Source organism: Bufo bufo, unplaced genomic scaffold, assembly GCF_905171765.1.
Source record: "Bufo bufo unplaced genomic scaffold, aBufBuf1.1, whole genome shotgun sequence".
NCBI lineage: Eukaryota > Metazoa > Chordata > Amphibia > Anura > Bufonidae > Bufo > Bufo bufo.
The window spans coordinates 15,663-34,095 of NW_024400378.1; the positions used below are offsets into that span (position 1 = coordinate 15,663).

The window sequence follows — 18,433 nt, forward strand, 5'->3', positions numbered from 1 at the left end:
GTGGGGAATGTGTTTTGGGGTGTCATTTTATATATACCCATGCTGGGTGAGAGAAATATCTTGGCAAAAGACAACTTTTCCCATTTTTTTATACAAAGTTGTCATTTGACCAAGATATTTATCTCACCCAGCATGGGTATATGTAAAAAGACACCCCAAAACACATTCCTCAACTTCTCCTGAGTACGGGGATACCAGATGTGTGACACTTTTTTGCAGCCTAGGTGGGCAAAGGGGCCCATATTCCAAAGAGCACCTTTCGGATTTCACTCCTCATTTTTTCCTGAATTTGATTTCAAACTCCTTACCACACATTTGGGCCCCTAGAATACCAGGGCAGTATAACTACCCCACAAGTGACCCCATTTTGGAAAGAAGACACCCCAAGGTATTCCGTGAGGGGCATGGCGAGTTCCTAGAATTTTTTATTTTTTGTCACAAGTTAGTGGAAAATGATGATTTTTTTTTTTTTTTTTTTTTTTTCATACAAAGTCTCATATTCCACAAACTTGTGACAAAAAATAAAAACTTCCATGAACTCACTATGCCCATCAGCGAATACCTTGGGGTCTCTTCTTTCCAAAATGGGGTCACTTGTGGGGTAGTTATACTGCCCTGGCATTCTAGGGGCCCAAATGTGTGGTAAGTAGGTAAATGACCTGTGAAATCCGAAAGGTGCTCTTTGGAATGTGGGCCCCTTTGCCCACCTAGGCTGCAAAAAAGTGTCACACATCTGGTATCTCTGTATTCAGGAGAAGTTGAGGAATGTGTTTTGGGGTGTCTTTTTGCATATACCCATGCTGGGTGAGATAAATATCTTGGTCAAATGCCAACTTTGTATAAAAAAATGGGAAAAGTTGTCTTTTGCCAAGATATTTCTCTCACCCAGCATGGGTATATGTAAAATGACACCCCAAAACACATTCCCCAACTTCTCCCGATTACGGAGATACCAGATGTGTGACACTTTTTTGCAGCCGAGGTGGGCAAAGGGGCCCATATTCAAAAGAGCACCTTTCGGATTTCACAGGTCATTTTTTTACAGAATTTGATTTCAAACTCCTTACCACACATTTGGGCCCCTAGAATGCCAGGGCAGTATAACTACCCCACAAGTGACCCCATTTTGGAAAGAAGAGACCCCAAGGTATTCGCTGATGGGCAAAGTGAGTTCATGGAAGTTTTTATTTTTTGTCACAAGTTAGTGGAATATGAGACTTTGTATGAAAAAAAAAAAAAAAAAAAAAAAAAAGCATTTTCCACTAACTTGTGACAAAAAATAAAAAATTCTAGGAACTCGCCATGCCCCTCACGGAATACCTTGGGGTGTCTTCTTTCCAAAATGGGGTCACTTGTGGGGTAGTTATACTGCTCTGGCATTTTCCAGGGGCCCTAATGTGTGGTAAGTAGGTAAATGACCTGTGAAATCCTAAAGGTGCTCTTTGGAATATGGGCCCCTTTGCCCACCTAGGCTGCAAAAAAGTGTCACACATGTGGTATCGTCGAATTCAGGAGAAGTTGGGGAATGTGTTTTGGGGTGTCATTTTACATATACCCATGCTGGGTGAGAGAAATATCTTGGCAAAAGACAACTTTTCCCATTTTTTTATACAAAGTTGGCATTTGACCAAGATATTTCTCTCACCCAGCATGGGTATATGTAAAATGACACCCCAAAACACATTCCCCAACTTCTCCTGAGTACGGCGATACCAGATGTGTGACACTTTTTTGCAGCCTAGATGCGCAAAGGTGCCCAAATTCCTTTTAGGAGGGCATTTTTAGACATTTGGATACCAGACTTCTTCTCACGCTTTGGGGCCCCTAGAATGCCAGGGCAGTATAAATACCCCACATGTGACCCCATTTTGGAAAGAAGACCCCCCAAGGTATTCAATGAGGGGCATGGCGAGTTCATAGAAATTTTTTTTTTTTGGCACAAGTTAGCGGAAATTGATATTTTTAATTTTTTTCTCACAAAGTCTCCCGTTCCGCTAACTTGGGACAAAAATTTCAATCTTTCATGGACTCAATATGCCCCTCACGGAATACCTGGGGGTGTCTTCTTTCCGAAATGGGGTCACATGTGGGGTATTTATACTGCCCTGGCATTCTAGGGGCCCTAAAGCGTGAGAAGAAGTCTGGAATATAAATGTCTAAAAAATTTTACGCATTTGGATTCCGTGAGGGGTATGGTGAGTTCATGTGAGATTTTATTTTTTGACACAAGTTAGTGGAATATGAGACTTTGTAAGAAAAAAAAATAAAAATTCCGCTAACTTGGGCCAAAAAAATATCTGAATGGAGCCTTACAGGGGGGTGATCAATGACAGGGGGGTGATCAATGACAGGGGGGTGATCAATGACAGGGGGGTGATCAATGACAGGGGGGTGATCAATGACAGGGGGGTGATCAATGACAGGGGGGGTGATCAGGGAGTCTATATGGGGTGATAACCACAGTCATTGATCACGCCCCTGTAAGGCTTCATTCAGACGTCCGGATGCGTTTTGCGGATCCGATCCATCTATCAGTGCATCCGTAAAAATCATGCGGACATCTGAATGGAGCTTTACAGGGGGGTAATCAATGACAGGGGGGTGATCAATGACAGGGGGGTGATCAGGGAGTCTATATGGGGTGATCACCACAGTCATTGATCATGCCCCTGTAAGGCTTCATTCAGACGTCCGGATGCGTTTTGCGGATCGGATCCATCTATCAGTGCATCCGTAAAAATCATGCGGACATCTGAATGGAGCTTTACAGGGGGGTAATCAATGACAGGGGGGTGATCACCACAGTCATTGATCATGCCCCTGTAAGGCTTCATTCAGACGACCGGATGCGTTTTGCGGATCCGATCCATGTATCAGTGCATCCGTAAAAATCATGCGGACATCTGAATGGAGCTTTACAGGGGGGTGATCAGGGAGTCTATATGGGGTGATCACCACAGTCATTGATCATGCCCCTGTAAGGCTTCATTCAGACGTCCGGATGCGTTTTGCGGATCCGATCCATCTATCAGTGCATCCGTAAAAATCATGCGGACATCTGAATGGAGCTTTACAGGGGGGTAATCAATGACAGGGGGGTAATCAATGACAGGGGGGTGATCAGGGAGTCTATATGGGGTGATCACCACAGTCATTGATCATGCCCCTGTAAGGCTTCATTCAGACGTCCGGATGCGTTTTGCGGATCGGATCCATCTATCAGTGCATCCGTAAAAATCATGCGGACATCTGAATGGAGCTTTACAGGGGGGTAATCAATGACAGGGGGGTGATCAATGACAGGGGGGTGATGAGGGAGTCTATATGGGGTGATCACCACAGTCATTGATCATGCCCCTGTAAGGCTTCATTCAGACGACCGGATGCGTTTTGCGGATCCGATCCATGTATCAGTGCATCCGTAAAAATCATGCGGACATCTGAATGGAGCTTTACAGGGGGGTAATCAATGACAGGGGGGTAATCAATGACAGGGGGGTGATCAGGGAGTCTATATGGGGTGATCACCACAGTCATTGATCACGCCCCTGTAAGGCTTCATTCAGACGTCCGGATGCGTTTTGCGGATCCGATCCATCTATCAGTGGATCCGTAAAAATCATGCGGACGTCTGAATGGAGCTTTACAGGGGGTTGATCAATGACAGGGGGGTAATCAATGACAGGGGGGTGATCAGGGAGTCTATATGGGGTGATCAGGGGTGATTAGGGGTGATCAGGGGCTAATAAGGGGTTAATAAGTGACGGGGGGGGGGGTGTAGTGTAGTGTAGTGGTGCTTGGTGCTACTTTACTGAGCTACCTGTGTCCTCTGGTGGTCGATCCAAACAAAGGGGACCACCAGAGGACCAGGTAGCAGGTATATTAGACGCTGTTATCAAAACAGCGTCTAATATACCTGTTAGGGGTTAAAAAAAACACATCTCCAGCCTGCCAGCGAACGATCGCCGCTGGCAGGCTGGAGATCAACTCTCTTACCTTCCGTTCCTGTGAGCGCGCGCGCCTGTGTGCGCGCGTTCACAGGAAATCTCGCGTCTCGCGAGATGACGCGTATATGCGTGACTGTGCGCAGCGCTGCCACCTCCGGAACGCGATCCTGCGTTAGGCGGTCCGGAGGTGGTTAAGGAACTGTAATGAAACTGTTGTGAGAGTCACATAAAATGGCCTTGTAAATATAAATGCCTATGTAGGTCTTTGCAATTGTTTCTGCCATTTTGCTGGCCTGGAGGGTGTTTTCCCAACTCGAAATCAGCCCAACACTTTCCCTGTTGTATTCCATTCTGCTTGAACAGTGAAGTGCTGAATCAATGTTTGGCAAACTTTTAGGAAGAAAAACACAGAATGCTCCATTCTTGGCCTACCCTTTCAACTTCACTTTTTCATAGCTTTTTCTATGGACTTGAATTTGGATCTCACAGGAGAGCACATCTTCTACCCTGGCTGTCTAGTGGCTAGTAACCAACACGCTCACTGCCATGGCCCAGGTTAGGTACCCCATTCAGAGACACCTTGCTTGTAATTTTCTCAGACTCTTAAACGTTTTAGATCTTTAACTGCTCCTCGGCATTACGCTGTACATTTCAACAAAGGGATGGACTTGTGGCACATCCGTACCAACCTTACCTTAGTTCCCGCAGCTTGTAGTTGATTCTAAGCCTTGGTGAAGGATTTTGAGGAAAAATTGTATCCTTTTTCCAACCGCTTAGTGGACGATGGCTTTCAGCTGATGGCATTCAGACACTCCATTTGCTTCTCTTCTCAGGTGTTATTTGTGACAACCCTTCCCTGGTGGTCTAGTGGCTAGGATTCGGCGCTCTCACTGCCGCGGCCCGGGTTCGATTCCCGGTCAGGGAAAAGCGCATCTTTATTTGCTTAGTCGTTTTGAAGTGCCAACTTTGAAATCTTCACCTGTTGATACTGCTTCACTGACGTCAACATTCACTTTAAGGAACTGTAATGAAACTGCTGTGAGAGTCACATAAAATGGCCTTGTAAATATAAATGCCTATGTAGCTCTTTGCAATTGTTTCTGCCATTTTGCTGGCCTGGAGGGTGTTTTCCCAACTCGAAATCAGCCCAACACTTTCCCTGTTGTATTCCATTCTGCTTGAACAGTGAAGTGCTGAATCAATGTTTGGCAAACTTTTAGGAAGAAAAACACAGAATGCTCCATTCTTGGCCTACCCTTTCAACTTCACTTTTTCATAGCTTTTTCTATGGACTTGAATTTGGATCTCACAGGAGAGCACATCTTCTACCCTGGCTGTCTAGTGGCTAGTAACCAACACGCTCACTGCCATGGCCCAGGTTAGGTACCCCATTCAGAGACACCTTGCTTGTAAATTTTCTCAGACTCTTAAACGTTTTAGATCTTTAACTGCTCCTCGGCATTACGCTGTACATTTCAACAAAGGGATGGACTTGTGGCACATCCGTACCAACCTTACCTTAGTTCCCGCAGCTTGTAGTTGATTCTAAGCCTTGGTGAAGGATTTTGAGGAAAAATGTTATCCTTTTTCCAACCGCTTAGTGGACGATGGCTTTCAGCTGATGGCATTCAGACACTCCATTTGCTTCTCTTCTCAGGTGTTATTTGTGACAACCCTTCCCTGGTGGTCTAGTGGCTAGGATTCGGCGCTCTCACCGCCGCGGCCCGGGTTCGATTCCCGGTCAGGGAAAAGCGCTTCTTTATTTGCTTACTCGTTTTGAAGTGCCAACTTTGAAATCTTCACCTGTTGATACTGCTTCACTGACGTCAACATTCACTTTAAGGAACTGTAATGAAACTGCTGTGAGAGTCACATAAAATGGCCTTGTAAATATAAATGCCTATGTAGCTCTTTGCAATTGTTTCTGCCATTTTGCTGGCCTGGAGGGTGTTTTCCCAACTCGAAATCAGCCCAACACTTTCCCTGTTGTATTCCATTCTGCTTGAACAGTGAAGTGCTGAATCAATGTTTGGCAAACTTTTAGGAAGAAAAACACAGAATGCTCCATTCTTGGCCTACCCTTTCAACTTCACTTTTTCATAGCTTTTTCTATGGACTTGAATTTGGATCTCACAGGAGAGCACATCTTCTACCCTGGCTGTCTAGTGGCTAGTAACCAACACGCTCACTGCCATGGCCTAGGTTAGGTACCCCATTCAGAGACACCTTGCTTGTAATTTTCTCAGACTCTTAAACGTTTTAGATCTTTAACTGCTCCTCGGCATTACGCTGTACATTTCAACAAAGAGATGGACTTGTGGCACATCCGTACCAACCTTACCTTAGTTCCCGCAGCTTGTAGTTGATTCTAAGCCTTGGTGAAGGATTTTGAGGAAAAATGTTGTCCTTTTTCCAACCGCTTAGTGGACGATGGCTTTCAGCTGATGGCATTCAGACACTCCATTTGCTTCTCTTCTCAGGTGTTATTTGTGACAACCCTTCCCTGGTGGTCTAGTGGCTAGGATTCGGCGTTCTAGTCAGGGAAAAGCGCATCTTTATTTGCTTACTCGTTTTGAAGTGCCAACTTTGAAATCTTCACCTGTTGATACTGCTTCACTGACGTCAACATTCACTTTAAGGAACTGTAATGAAACTGCTGTGAGAGTCACATAAAATGGCCTTGTAAATATAAATGCCTATGTAGGTCTTTGCAATTGTTTCTGCCATTTTGCTGGCCTGGAGGGTGTTTTCCCAACTCGAAATCAGCCCAACACTTTCCCTGTTATATTCCATTCTGCTTGAACAGTGAAGTGCTGAATCAATGTTTGACAAACTTTTAGGAAGAAAAACACAGAATGCTGCATTCTTGGCCTACCCTTTCAACTTCACATTTTCATAGCTTTTTCTATGGACTTGAATTTGGATCTCACAGGAGAGCACATCTTCTACCCTGGCTGTCTAGTGGCTAGTAACCAACACGCTCACTGCCATGGCCCAGGTTAGGTACCCCATTCAGAGACACCTTGCTTGTAATTTTCTCAGACTCTTAAACGTTTTAGATCTTTAACTGCTCCTCGGCATTACGCTGTACATTTCAACAAAGGGATGGACTTGTGGCACATCCGTACCAACCTTACCTTAGTTCCCGCAGCTTGTAGTTGATTCTAAGCCTTGGTGAAGGATTTTGAGGAAAAATGTTATCCTTTTTCCAACCGCTTAGTGGACGATGGCTTTCAGCTGATGGCATTCAGACACTTTATTTGCTTCTCTTCTCAGGTGTTATTTGTGACAACCCTTCCCTGGTGGTCTAGTGGCTAGGATTCGGCGCTCTCACCGCCACTGCCCGGGTTCGATTCCCGGTCAGGGAAAAGCGCATATTTATTTGCTTACTCGTTTTGAAGTGCCAACTTTGAAATCTTCACCTGTTGATACTGCTTCACTGACGTCAACATTCACTTTAAGGAACTGTAATGAAACTGTTGTGAGAGTCACATAAAATGGCCTTGTAAATATAAATGCCTATGTAGGTCTTTGCAATTGTTTCTGCCATTTTGCTGGCCTGGAGGGTGTTTTCCCAACTCGAAATCAGCCCAACACTTTCCCTGTTGTATTCCATTCTGCTTGAACAGTGAAGTGCTGAATCAATGTTTGGCAAACTTTTAGGAAGAAAAACACAGAATGCTCCATTCTTGGCCTACCCTTTTAACTTCACTTTTTCATAGCTTTTTCTATGGACTTGAATTTGGATCTCACAGGAGAGCACATCTTCTACCCTGGCTGTCTAGTGGCTAGTAACCAACATGCTCACTACCATGGCCCAGGTTAGGTACCCCATTCAGAGACACCTTGCTTGTAAATTTTCTCAGACTCTTAAACGTTTTAGATCTTTAACTGCTCCTCGGCATTACGCTGTACATTTCAACAAAGGGATGGACTTGTGGCACATCCGTACCAACCTTACCTTAGTTCCCGCAGCTTGTAGTTGATTCTAAGCCTTGGTGAAGGATTTTGAGGAAAAATTGTATCCTTTTTCCAACCGCTTAGTGGACGATGGCTTTCAGCTGATGGCATTCAGACACTCCATTTGCTTCTCTTCTCAGGTGTTATTTGTGACAACCCTTCCCTGGTGGTCTAGTGGCTAGGATTCGGCGCTCTCACTGCCGCGGCCCGGGTTCGATTCCCGGTCAGGGAAAGCGCATCTTTATTTGCTTACTCGTTTTGAAGTGCCAACTTTGAAATCTTCACCTGTTGATACTGCTTCACTGACGTCAACATTCACTTTAAGGAACTGTAATGAAACTGCTGTGAGAGTCACATAAAATGGCCTTGTAAATATAAATGCCTATGTAGGTCTTTGCAATTGTTTCTGCCATTTTGCTGGCCTGGAGGGTGTTTTCCCAACTCGAAATCAGCCCAACACTTTCCCTGTTGTATTCCATTCTGCTTGAACAGTGAAGTGCTGAATCAATGTTTGGCAAACTTTTAGGAAGAAAAACACAGAATGCTCCATTCTTGGCCTACCCTTTCAACTTCACTTTTTCATAGCTTTTTCTATGGACTTGAATTTGGATCTCACAGGAGAGCACATCTTCTACCCTGGCTGTCTAGTGGCTAGTAACCAACACGCTCACTGCCATGGCCCAGGTTAGGTACCCCATTCAGAGACACCTTGCTTGTAATTTTCTCAGACTCTTAAACGTTTTAGATCTTTAACTGCTCCTCGGCATTACGCTGTACATTTCAACAAAGGGATGGACTTGTGGCACATCCGTACCAACCTTACCTTAGTTCCCGCAGCTTGTAGTGGATTCTAAGCCTTGGTGAAGGATTTTGAGGAAAAATGTTATCCTTTTTACAACCGCTTAGTGGACGATGGCTTTCAGCTGATGGCATTCAGACACTCCATTTGCTTCTCTTCTCAGGTGTTATTTGTGACAACCCTTCCCTTATGGTCTAGTGGCTAGGATTCGGCGCTCTCACCGCCGTGGCCCGGGTTTAATTCCCTGTCAGGGAAACGCGCATCTTTATTTGCTTACTCGTTTTGAAGTGCCAACTTTGAAATCTTCACCTGTTGATACTGCTTCACTGACGTCAACATTCACTTTAAGGAACTGTAATGAAACTGCTGTGAGAGTCACATAAAATGGCCTTGTAAATATAAATGCCTATGTAGGTCTTTGCAATTGTTTCTGCCATTTTGCTGGCCTGGAGGGTGTTTTCCCAACTCGAAATCAGCCCAACACTTTCCCTGTTGTATTCCATTCTGCTTGAACAGTGAAGTGCTGAATCAATGTTTGGCAAACTTTTAGGAAGAAAAACACAGAATGCTCCATTCTTGGCCTACCCTTTCAACTTCACTTTTTCATAGCTTTTTCTATGGACTTGAATTTGGATCTCACAGGAGAGCACATCTTCTACCCTGGCTGTCTAGTGGCTAGTAACCAACACGCTCACTGCCATGGCCCAGGTTAGGTATCCCATTCAGAGACACCTTGCTTGTAATTTTCTCAGACTCTTAAACGTTTTAGATCTTTAACTGCTCCTCGGCATTACGCTGTACATTTCAACAAAGGGATGGACTTGTGGCACATCCGTACCAACCTTACCTTAGTTCCCGCAGCTTGTAGTTGATTCTAAGCCTTGGTGAAGGATTTTGAGGAAAAATGTTGTCCTTTTTCCAACCGCTTAGTGGACGATGGCTTTCAGCTGATGGCATTCAGACACTCCATTTGCTTCTCTTCTCAGGTGTTATTTGTGACAACCCTTCCCTGGTGGTCTAGTGGCTAGGATTAGGCGCTCTCACCGCCGCGGCCCGGGTTCGATTCCCGGTCAGGGAAAAGCGCTTCTTTATTTGCTTACTCGTTTTGAAGTGCCAACTTTGAAATCTTCACCTGTTGATACTGCTTCACTGACGTCAACATTCACTTTAAGGAACTGTAATGAAACTGCTGTGAGAGTCACATAAAATGGCCTTGTAAATATAAATGCCTATGTAGCTCTTTGCAATTGTTTCTGCCATTTTGCTGGCCTGGAGGGTGTTTTCCCAACTCGAAATCAGCCCAACACTTTCCCTGTTGTATTCCATTCTGCTTGAACAGTGAAGTGCTGAATCAATGTTTGGCAAACTTTTAGGAAGAAAAACACAGAATGCTCCATTCTTGGCCTACCCTTTCAACTTCACTTTTTCATAGCTTTTTCTATGGACTTGAATTTGGATCTCACAGGAGAGCACATCTTCTACCCTGGCTGTCTAGTGGCTAGTAACCAACACGCTCACTGCCATGGCCCAGGTTAGGTACCCCATTCAGAGACACCTTGCTTGTAATTTTCTCAGACTCTTAAACGTTTTAGATCTTTAACTGCTCCTCGGCATTACGCTGTACATTTCAACAAAGAGATGGACTTGTGGCACATCCGTACCAACCTTACCTTAGTTCCCGCAGCTTGTAGTTGATTCTAAGCCTTGGTGAAGGATTTTGAGGAAAAATGTTGTCCTTTTTCCAACCGCTTAGTGGACGATGGCTTTCAGCTGATGGCATTCAGACACTCCATTTGCTTCTCTTCTCAGGTGTTATTTGTGACAACCCTTCCCTGGTGGTCTAGTGGCTAGGATTCGGCGCTCTGGTCAGGGAAAAGCGCATCTTTATTTGCTTACTCGTTTTGAAGTGCCAACTTTGAAATCTTCACCTGTTGATACTGCTTCACTGACGTCAACATTCACTTTAAGGAACTGTAATGAAACTGCTGTGAGAGTCACATAAAATGGCCTTGTAAATATAAATGCCTATGTAGGTCTTTGCAATTGTTTCTGCCATTTTGCTGGCCTGGAGGGTGTTTTCCCAACTCGAAATCAGCCCAACACTTTCCCTGTTATATTCCATTCTGCTTGAACAGTGAAGTGCTGAATCAATGTTTGACAAACTTTTAGGAAGAAAAACACAGAATGCTCCATTCTTGGCCTACCCTTTCAACTTCACATTTTCATAGCTTTTTCTATGGACTTGAATTTGGATCTCACAGGAGAGCACATCTTCTACCCTGGCTGTCTAGTGGCTAGTAACCAACACGCTCACTGCCATGGCCCAGGTTAGGTACCCCATTCAGAGACACCTTGCTTGTAATTTTCTCAGACTCTTAAACGTTTTAGATCTTTAACTGCTCCTCGGCATTACGCTGTACATTTCAACAAAGGGATGGACTTGTGGCACATCCGTACCAACCTTACCTTAGTTCCCGCAGCTTGTAGTTGATTCTAAGCCTTGGTGAAGGATTTTGAGGAAAAATGTTATCCTTTTTCCAACCGCTTAGTGGACGATGGCTTTCAGCTGATGGCATTCAGACACTCCATTTGCTTCTCTTCTCAGGTGTTATTTGTGACAACCCTTCCCTGGTGGTCTAGTGGCTAGGATTCGGCGCTCTCACCGCCACTGCCCGGGTTCGATTCCCGGTCAGGGAAAAGCGCATATTTATTTGCTTACTCGTTTTGAAGTGCCAACTTTGAAATCTTCACCTGTTGATACTGCTTCACTGACGTCAACATTCACTTTAAGGAACTGTAATGAAACTGTTGTGAGAGTCACATAAAATGGCCTTGTAAATATAAATGCCTATGTAGGTCTTTGCAATTGTTTCTGCCATTTTGCTGGCCTGGAGGGTGTTTTCCCAACTCGAAATCAGCCCAACACTTTCCCTGTTGTATTCCATTCTGCTTGAACAGTGAAGTGCTGAATCAATGTTTGGCAAACTTTTAGGAAGAAAAACACAGAATGCTCCATTCTTGGCCTACCCTTTCAACTTCACTTTTTCATAGCTTTTTCTATGGACTTGAATTTGGATCTCACAGGAGAGCACATCTTCTACCCTGGCTGTCTAGTGGCTAGTAACCAACACGCTCACTGCCATGGCCCAGGTTAGGTACCCCATTCAGAGACACCTTGCTTGTAATTTTCTCAGACTCTTAAACGTTTTAGATCTTTAACTGCTCCTCGGCATTACGCTGTACATTTCAACAAAGGGATGGACTTGTGGCACATCCGTACCAACCTTACCTTAGTTCCCGCAGCTTGTAGTTGATTCTAAGCCTTGGTGAAGGATTTTGAGGAAAAATGTTATCCTTTTTCCAACCGCTTAGTGGACGATGGCTTTCAGCTGATGGCATTCAGACACTCCATTTGCTTCTCTTCTCAGGTGTTATTTGTGACAACCCTTCCCTTATGGTCTAGTGGCTAGGATTCGGCGCTCTCACCGCCGTGGCCCGGGTTTAATTCCCGGTCAGGGAAACGCGCATCTTTATTTGCTTACTCGTTTTGAAGTGCCAACTTTGAAATCTTCACCTGTTGATACTGCTTCACTGACGTCAACATTCACTTTAAGGAACTGTAATGAAACTGCTGTGAGAGTCACATAAAATGGCCTTGTAAATATAAATGCCTATGTAGGTCTTTGCAATTGTTTCTGCCATTTTGCTGGCCTGGAGGGTGTTTTCCCAACTCGAAATCAGCCCAACACTTTCCCTGTTGTATTCCATTCTGCTTGAACAGTGAAGTGCTGAATCAATGTTTGGCAAACTTTTAGGAAGAAAAACACAGAATGCTCCATTCTTGGCCTACCCTTTCAACTTCACTTTTTCATAGCTTTTTCTATGGACTTGAATTTGGATCTCACAGGAGAGCACATCTTCTACCCTGGCTGTCTAGTGGCTAGTAACCAACACGCTCACTGCCATGGCCCAGGTTAGGTACCCCATTCAGAGACACCTTGCTTGTAATTTTCTCAGACTCTTAAACGTTTTAGATCTTTAACTGCTCCTCGGCATTACGCTGTACATTTCAACAAAGGGATGGACTTGTGGCACATCCGTACCAACCTTACCTTAGTTCCCGCAGCTTGTAGTTGATTCTAAGCCTTGGTGAAGGATTTTGAGGAAAAATGTTATCCTTTTTCCAACCGCTTAGTGGACGATGGCTTTCAGCTGATGGCATTCAGACACTCCATTTGCTTCTCTTCTCAGGTGTTATTTGTGACAACCCTTCCCTGGTGGTCTAGTGGCTAGGATTCGGCGCTCTCACTGCCGCGGCCCGGGTTCGATTCCCGGTCAGGGAAAAGCGCATCTTTATTTGCTTACTCGTTTTGAAGTGCCAACTTTGAAATCTTCACCTGTTGATACTGCTTCACTGACGTCAACATTCACTTTAAGGAACTGTAATGAAACTGCTGTGAGAGTCACATAAAATGGCCTTGTAAATATAAATGCCTATGTAGCTCTTTGCAATTGTTTCTGCCATTTTGCTGGCCTGGAGGGTGTTTTCCCAACTCGAAATCAGCCCAACACTTTCCCTGTTGTATTCCATTCTGCTTGAACAGTGAAGTGCTGAATCAATGTTTGGCAAACTTTTAGGAAGAAAAACACAGAATGCTCCATTCTTGGCCTACCCTTTCAACTTCACTTTTTCATAGCTTTTTCTATGGACTTGAATTTGGATCTCACAGGAGAGCACATCTTCTACCCTGGCTGTCTAGTGGCTAGTAACCAACACGCTCACTGCCATGGCCCAGGTTAGGTACCCCATTCAGAGACACCTTGCTTGTAATTTTCTCAGACTCTTAAACGTTTTAGATCTTTAACTGCTCCTCGGCATTACGCTGTACATTTCAACAAAGAGATGGACTTGTGGCACATCCGTACCAACCTTACCTTAGTTCCCGCAGCTTGTAGTTGATTCTAAGCCTTGGTGAAGGATTTTGAGGAAAAATGTTGTCCTTTTTCCAACCGCTTAGTGGACGATGGCTTTCAGCTGATGGCATTCAGACACTCCATTTGCTTCTCTTCTCAGGTGTTATTTGTGACAACCCTTCCCTGGTGGTCTAGTGGCTAGGATTCGGCGCTCTGGTCAGGGAAAAGCGCATCTTTATTTGCTTACTCGTTTTGAAGTGCCAACTTTGAAATCTTCACCTGTTGATACTGCTTCACTGACGTCAACATTCACTTTAAGGAACTGTAATGAAACTGCTGTGAGAGTCACATAAAATGGCCTTGTAAATATAAATGCCTATGTAGGTCTTTGCAATTGTTTCTGCCATTTTGCTGGCCTGGAGGGTGTTTTCCCAACTCGAAATCAGCCCAACACTTTCCCTGTTATATTCCATTCTGCTTGAACAGTGAAGTGCTGAATCAATGTTTGACAAACTTTTAGGAAGAAAAACACAGAATGCTCCATTCTTGGCCTACCCTTTCAACTTCACATTTTCATAGCTTTTTCTATGGACTTGAATTTGGATCTCACAGGAGAGCACATCTTCTACCCTGGCTGTCTAGTGGCTAGTAACCAACACGCTCACTGCCATGGCCCAGGTTAGGTACCCCATTCAGAGACACCTTGCTTGTAATTTTCTCAGACTCTTAAACGTTTTAGATCTTTAACTGCTCCTCGGCATTACGCTGTACATTTCAACAAAGGGATGGACTTGTGGCACATCCGTACCAACCTTACCTTAGTTCCCGCAGCTTGTAGTTGATTCTAAGCCTTGGTGAAGGATTTTGAGGAAAAATGTTATCCTTTTTCCAACCGCTTAGTGGACGATGGCTTTCAGCTGATGGCATTCAGACACTTTATTTGCTTCTCTTCTCAGGTGTTATTTGTGACAACCCTTCCCTGGTGGTCTAGTGGCTAGGATTCGGCGCTCTTACCGCCACTGCCCGGGTTCGATTCCCGGTCAGGGAAAGCGCATATTTATTTGCTTACTCGTTTTGAAGTGCCAACTTTGAAATCTTCACCTGTTGATACTGCTTCACTGACGTCAACATTCACTTTAAGGAACTGTAATGAAACTGTTGTGAGAGTCACATAAAATGGCCTTGTAAATATAAATGCCTATGTAGGTCTTTGCAATTGTTTCTGCCATTTTGCTGGCCTGGAGGGTGTTTTCCCAACTCGAAATCAGCCCAACACTTTCCCTGTTGTATTCCATTCTGCTTGAACAGTGAAGTGCTGAATCAATGTTTGGCAAACTTTTAGGAAGAAAAACACAGAATGCTCCATTCTTGGCCTACCCTTTCAACTTCACTTTTTCATAGCTTTTTCTATGGACTTGAATTTGGATCTCACAGGAGAGCACATCTTCTACCCTGGCTGTCTAGTGGCTAGTAACCAACACGCTCACTGCCATGGCCCAGGTTAGGTACCCCATTCAGAGACACCTTGCTTGTAATTTTCTCAGACTCTTAAACGTTTTAGATCTTTAACTGCTCCTCAGCATTACGCTGTACATTTCAACAAAGGGATGGACTTCTGGCACATCCGTACCAACCTTACCTTAGTTCCCGCAGCTTGTAGTTGATTCTAAGCCTTGGTGAAGGATTTTGAGGAAAAATGTTATCCTTTTTCCAACCGCTTAGTGGACGATGGCTTTCAGCTGATGGCATTCAGACACTCCATTTGCTTCTCTTCTCAGGTGTTATTTGTGACAACCCTTCCCTTATGGTCTAGTGGCTAGGATTCGGCGCTCTCACCGCCGTGGCCCGGGTTTAATTCCCGGTCAGGGAAACGCGCATCTTTATTTGCTTACTCGTTTTGAAGTGCCAACTTTGAAATCTTCACCTGTTGATACTGCTTCACTGACGTCAACATTCACTTTAAGGAACTGTAATGAAACTGCTGTGAGAGTCACATAAAATGGCCTTGTAAATATAAATGCCTATGTAGCTCTTTGCAATTGTTTCTGCCATTTTGCTGGCCTGGAGGGTGTTTTCCCAACTCGAAATCAGCCCAACACTTTCCCTGTTGTATTCCATTCTGCTTGAACAGTGAAGTGCTGAATCAATGTTTGGCAAACTTTTAGGAAGAAAAACACAGAATGCTCCATTCTTGGCCTACCCTTTCAACTTCACTTTTTCATAGCTTTTTCTATGGACTTGAATTTGGATCTCACAGGAGAGCACATCTTCTACCCTGGCTGTCTAGTGGCTAGTAACCAACACGCTCACTGCCATGGCCCAGGTTAGGTACCCCATTCAGAGACACCTTGCTTGTAATTTTCTCAGACTCTTAAACGTTTTAGATCTTTAACTGCTCCTCGGCATTACGCTGTACATTTCAACAAAGGGATGGACTTGTGGCACATCCGTACCAACCTTACCTTAGTTCCCGCAGCTTGTAGTTGATTCTAAGCCTTGGTGAAGGATTTTGAGGAAAAATGTTATCCTTTTTCCAACCGCTTAGTGGACGATGGCTTTCAGCTGATGGCATTCAGACACTCCATTTGCTTCTCTTCTCAGGTGTTATTTGTGACAACCCTTCCCTGGTGGTCTAGTGGCTAGGATTCGGCGCTCTCACCGCCGCGGCCCGGGTTCGATTCCCGGTCAGGGAAAAGCGCATCTTTATTTGCTTACTCGTTTTGAAGTGCCAACTTTGAAATCTTCACCTGTTGATACTGCTTCACTGACGTCAACATTCACTTTAAGGAACTGTAATGAAACTGCTGTGAGAGTCACATAAAATGGCCTTGTAAATATAAATGCCTATGTAGGTCTTTGCAATTGTTTCTGCCATTTTGCTGGCCTGGAGGGTGTTTTCCCAACTCGAAATCAGCCCAACACTTTCCCTGTTGTATTCCATTCTGCTTGAACAGTGAAGTGCTGAATCAATGTTTGGCAAACTTTTAGGAAGAAAAACACAGAATGCTCCATTCTTGGCCTACCCTTTCAACTTCACTTTTTCATAGCTTTTTCTATGGACTTGAATTTGGATCTCACAGGAGAGCACATCTTCTACCCTGGCTGTCTAGTGGCTAGTAACCAACACGCTCACTGCCATGGCCCAGGTTAGGTACCCCATTCAGAGACACCTTGCTTGTAATTTTCTCAGACTCTTAAACGTTTTAGATCTTTAACTGCTCCTCGGCATTACGCTGTACATTTCAACAAAGGGATGGACTTGTGGCACATCCGTACCAACCTTACCTTAGTTCCCGCAGCTTGTAGTTGATTCTAAGCCTTGGTGAAGGATTTTGAGGAAAAATGTTATCCTTTTTCCAACCGCTTAGTGGACGATGGCTTTCAGCTGATGGCATTCAGACACTCATTTGCTTCTCTTCTCAGGTGTTATTTGTGACAACCCTTCCCTGGTGGTCTAGTGGCTAGGATTCGGCGCTCTCACCGCCGCGGCCCGGGTTCGATTCCCGGTCAGGGAAAGCGCATCTTTATTTGCTTACTCGTTTTGAAGTGCCAACTTTGAAATCTTCACCTGTTGATACTGCTTCACTGACGTCAACATTCACTTTAAGGAACTGTAATGAAACTGCTGTGAGAGTCACATAAAATGGCCTTGTAAATATAAATGCCTATGTAGGTCTTTGCAATTGTTTCTGCCATTTTGCTGGCCTGGAGGGTGTTTTCCCAACTCGAAATCAGCCCAACACTTTCCCTGTTGTATTCCATTCTGCTTGAACAGTGAAGTGCTGAATCAATGTTTGGCAAACTTTTAGGAAGAAAAACACAGAATGCTCCATTCTTGGCCTACCCTTTCAACTTCACTTTTTCATAGCTTTTTCTATGGACTTGAATTTGGATCTCACAGGAGAGCACATCTTCTACCCTGGCTGTCTAGTGGCTAGTAACCAACACGCTCACTGCCATGGCCCAGGTTAGGTACCCCATTCAGAGACACCTTGCTTGTAATTTTCTCAGACTCTTAAACGTTTTAGATCTTTAACTGCTCCTCGGCATTACGCTGTACATTTCAACAAAGGGATGGACTTGTGGCACATCCGTACCAACCTTACCTTAGTTCCCGCAGCTTGTAGTTGATTCTAAGCCTTGGTGAAGGATTTTGAGGAAAAATGTTATCCTTTTTCCAACCGCTTAGTGGACGATGGCTTTCAGCTGATGGCATTCAGACACTCCATTTGCTTCTCTTCTCAGGTGTTATTTGTGACAACCCTTCCCTGGTGGTCTAGTGGCTAGGATTCGGCGCTCTCACCGCCGTGGCCCGGGTTCGATTCCCGGTCAGGGAAAAGCGCATCTTTATTTGCTTACTCGTTTTGAAGTGCCAACTTTGAAATCTTCACCTGTTGATACTGCTTCACTGACGTCAACATTCACTTTAAGGAACTGTAATGAAACTGCTGTGAGAGTCACATAAAATGGCCTTGTAAATATAAATGCCTATGTAGGTCTTTGCAATTGTTTCTGCCATTTTGCTGGCCTGGAGGGTGTTTTCCCAACTCGAAATCAGCCCAACACTTTCCCTGTTGTATTCCATTCTGCTTGAACAGTGAAGTGCTGAATCAATGTTTGGCAAACTTTTAGGAAGAAAAACACAGAATGCTCCATTCTTGGCCTACCCTTTCAACTTCACTTTTTCATAGCTTTTTCTATGGACTTGAATTTGGATCTCACAGGAGAGCACATCTTCTACCCTGGCTGTCTAGTGGCTAGTAACCAACACGCTCACTGCCATGGCCCAGGTTAGGTACCCCATTCAGAGACA

General features: G+C 44.4%; 13 non-coding genes across 13 annotated transcripts; all 13 read left to right on the forward strand.

Moving 5' to 3' along the window:
* Window positions 1-4,800: 4,800 nt before the first annotated feature.
* On the forward strand, window positions 4,801-4,872 carry TRNAE-CUC. Its single transcript has one exon. It is a non-coding gene; the product is annotated as a tRNA-Glu (tRNA).
* Window positions 4,873-5,624: 752 nt separating this feature from the next.
* On the forward strand, window positions 5,625-5,696 carry TRNAE-CUC. Its single transcript has one exon. It is a non-coding gene; the product is annotated as a tRNA-Glu (tRNA).
* A 1,547-nt stretch (window positions 5,697-7,243) lies between these two features.
* On the forward strand, window positions 7,244-7,315 carry TRNAE-CUC. The gene has a single exon. It is a non-coding gene; the product is annotated as a tRNA-Glu (tRNA).
* Window positions 7,316-8,067: 752 nt separating this feature from the next.
* On the forward strand, window positions 8,068-8,139 carry TRNAE-CUC. Its single transcript has one exon. It is a non-coding gene; the product is annotated as a tRNA-Glu (tRNA).
* Window positions 8,140-9,712: 1,573 nt separating this feature from the next.
* TRNAE-CUC lies at window positions 9,713-9,784 on the forward strand. Its single transcript has one exon. It is a non-coding gene; the product is annotated as a tRNA-Glu (tRNA).
* Window positions 9,785-11,331: 1,547 nt separating this feature from the next.
* On the forward strand, window positions 11,332-11,403 carry TRNAE-CUC. Its single transcript has one exon. It is a non-coding gene; the product is annotated as a tRNA-Glu (tRNA).
* A 751-nt stretch (window positions 11,404-12,154) lies between these two features.
* TRNAE-CUC lies at window positions 12,155-12,226 on the forward strand. The gene has a single exon. It is a non-coding gene; the product is annotated as a tRNA-Glu (tRNA).
* A 751-nt stretch (window positions 12,227-12,977) lies between these two features.
* Window positions 12,978-13,049, forward strand: TRNAE-CUC. Its single transcript has one exon. It is a non-coding gene; the product is annotated as a tRNA-Glu (tRNA).
* Window positions 13,050-14,596: 1,547 nt separating this feature from the next.
* Window positions 14,597-14,668, forward strand: TRNAK-CUU. Its single transcript has one exon. It is a non-coding gene; the product is annotated as a tRNA-Lys (tRNA).
* Window positions 14,669-15,418: 750 nt separating this feature from the next.
* TRNAE-CUC lies at window positions 15,419-15,490 on the forward strand. The gene has a single exon. It is a non-coding gene; the product is annotated as a tRNA-Glu (tRNA).
* Window positions 15,491-16,241: 751 nt separating this feature from the next.
* Window positions 16,242-16,313, forward strand: TRNAE-CUC. Its single transcript has one exon. It is a non-coding gene; the product is annotated as a tRNA-Glu (tRNA).
* Window positions 16,314-17,063: 750 nt separating this feature from the next.
* TRNAE-CUC lies at window positions 17,064-17,135 on the forward strand. Its single transcript has one exon. It is a non-coding gene; the product is annotated as a tRNA-Glu (tRNA).
* A 750-nt stretch (window positions 17,136-17,885) lies between these two features.
* On the forward strand, window positions 17,886-17,957 carry TRNAE-CUC. Its single transcript has one exon. It is a non-coding gene; the product is annotated as a tRNA-Glu (tRNA).
* The last annotated feature ends 476 nt before the right edge of the window (window positions 17,958-18,433 follow it).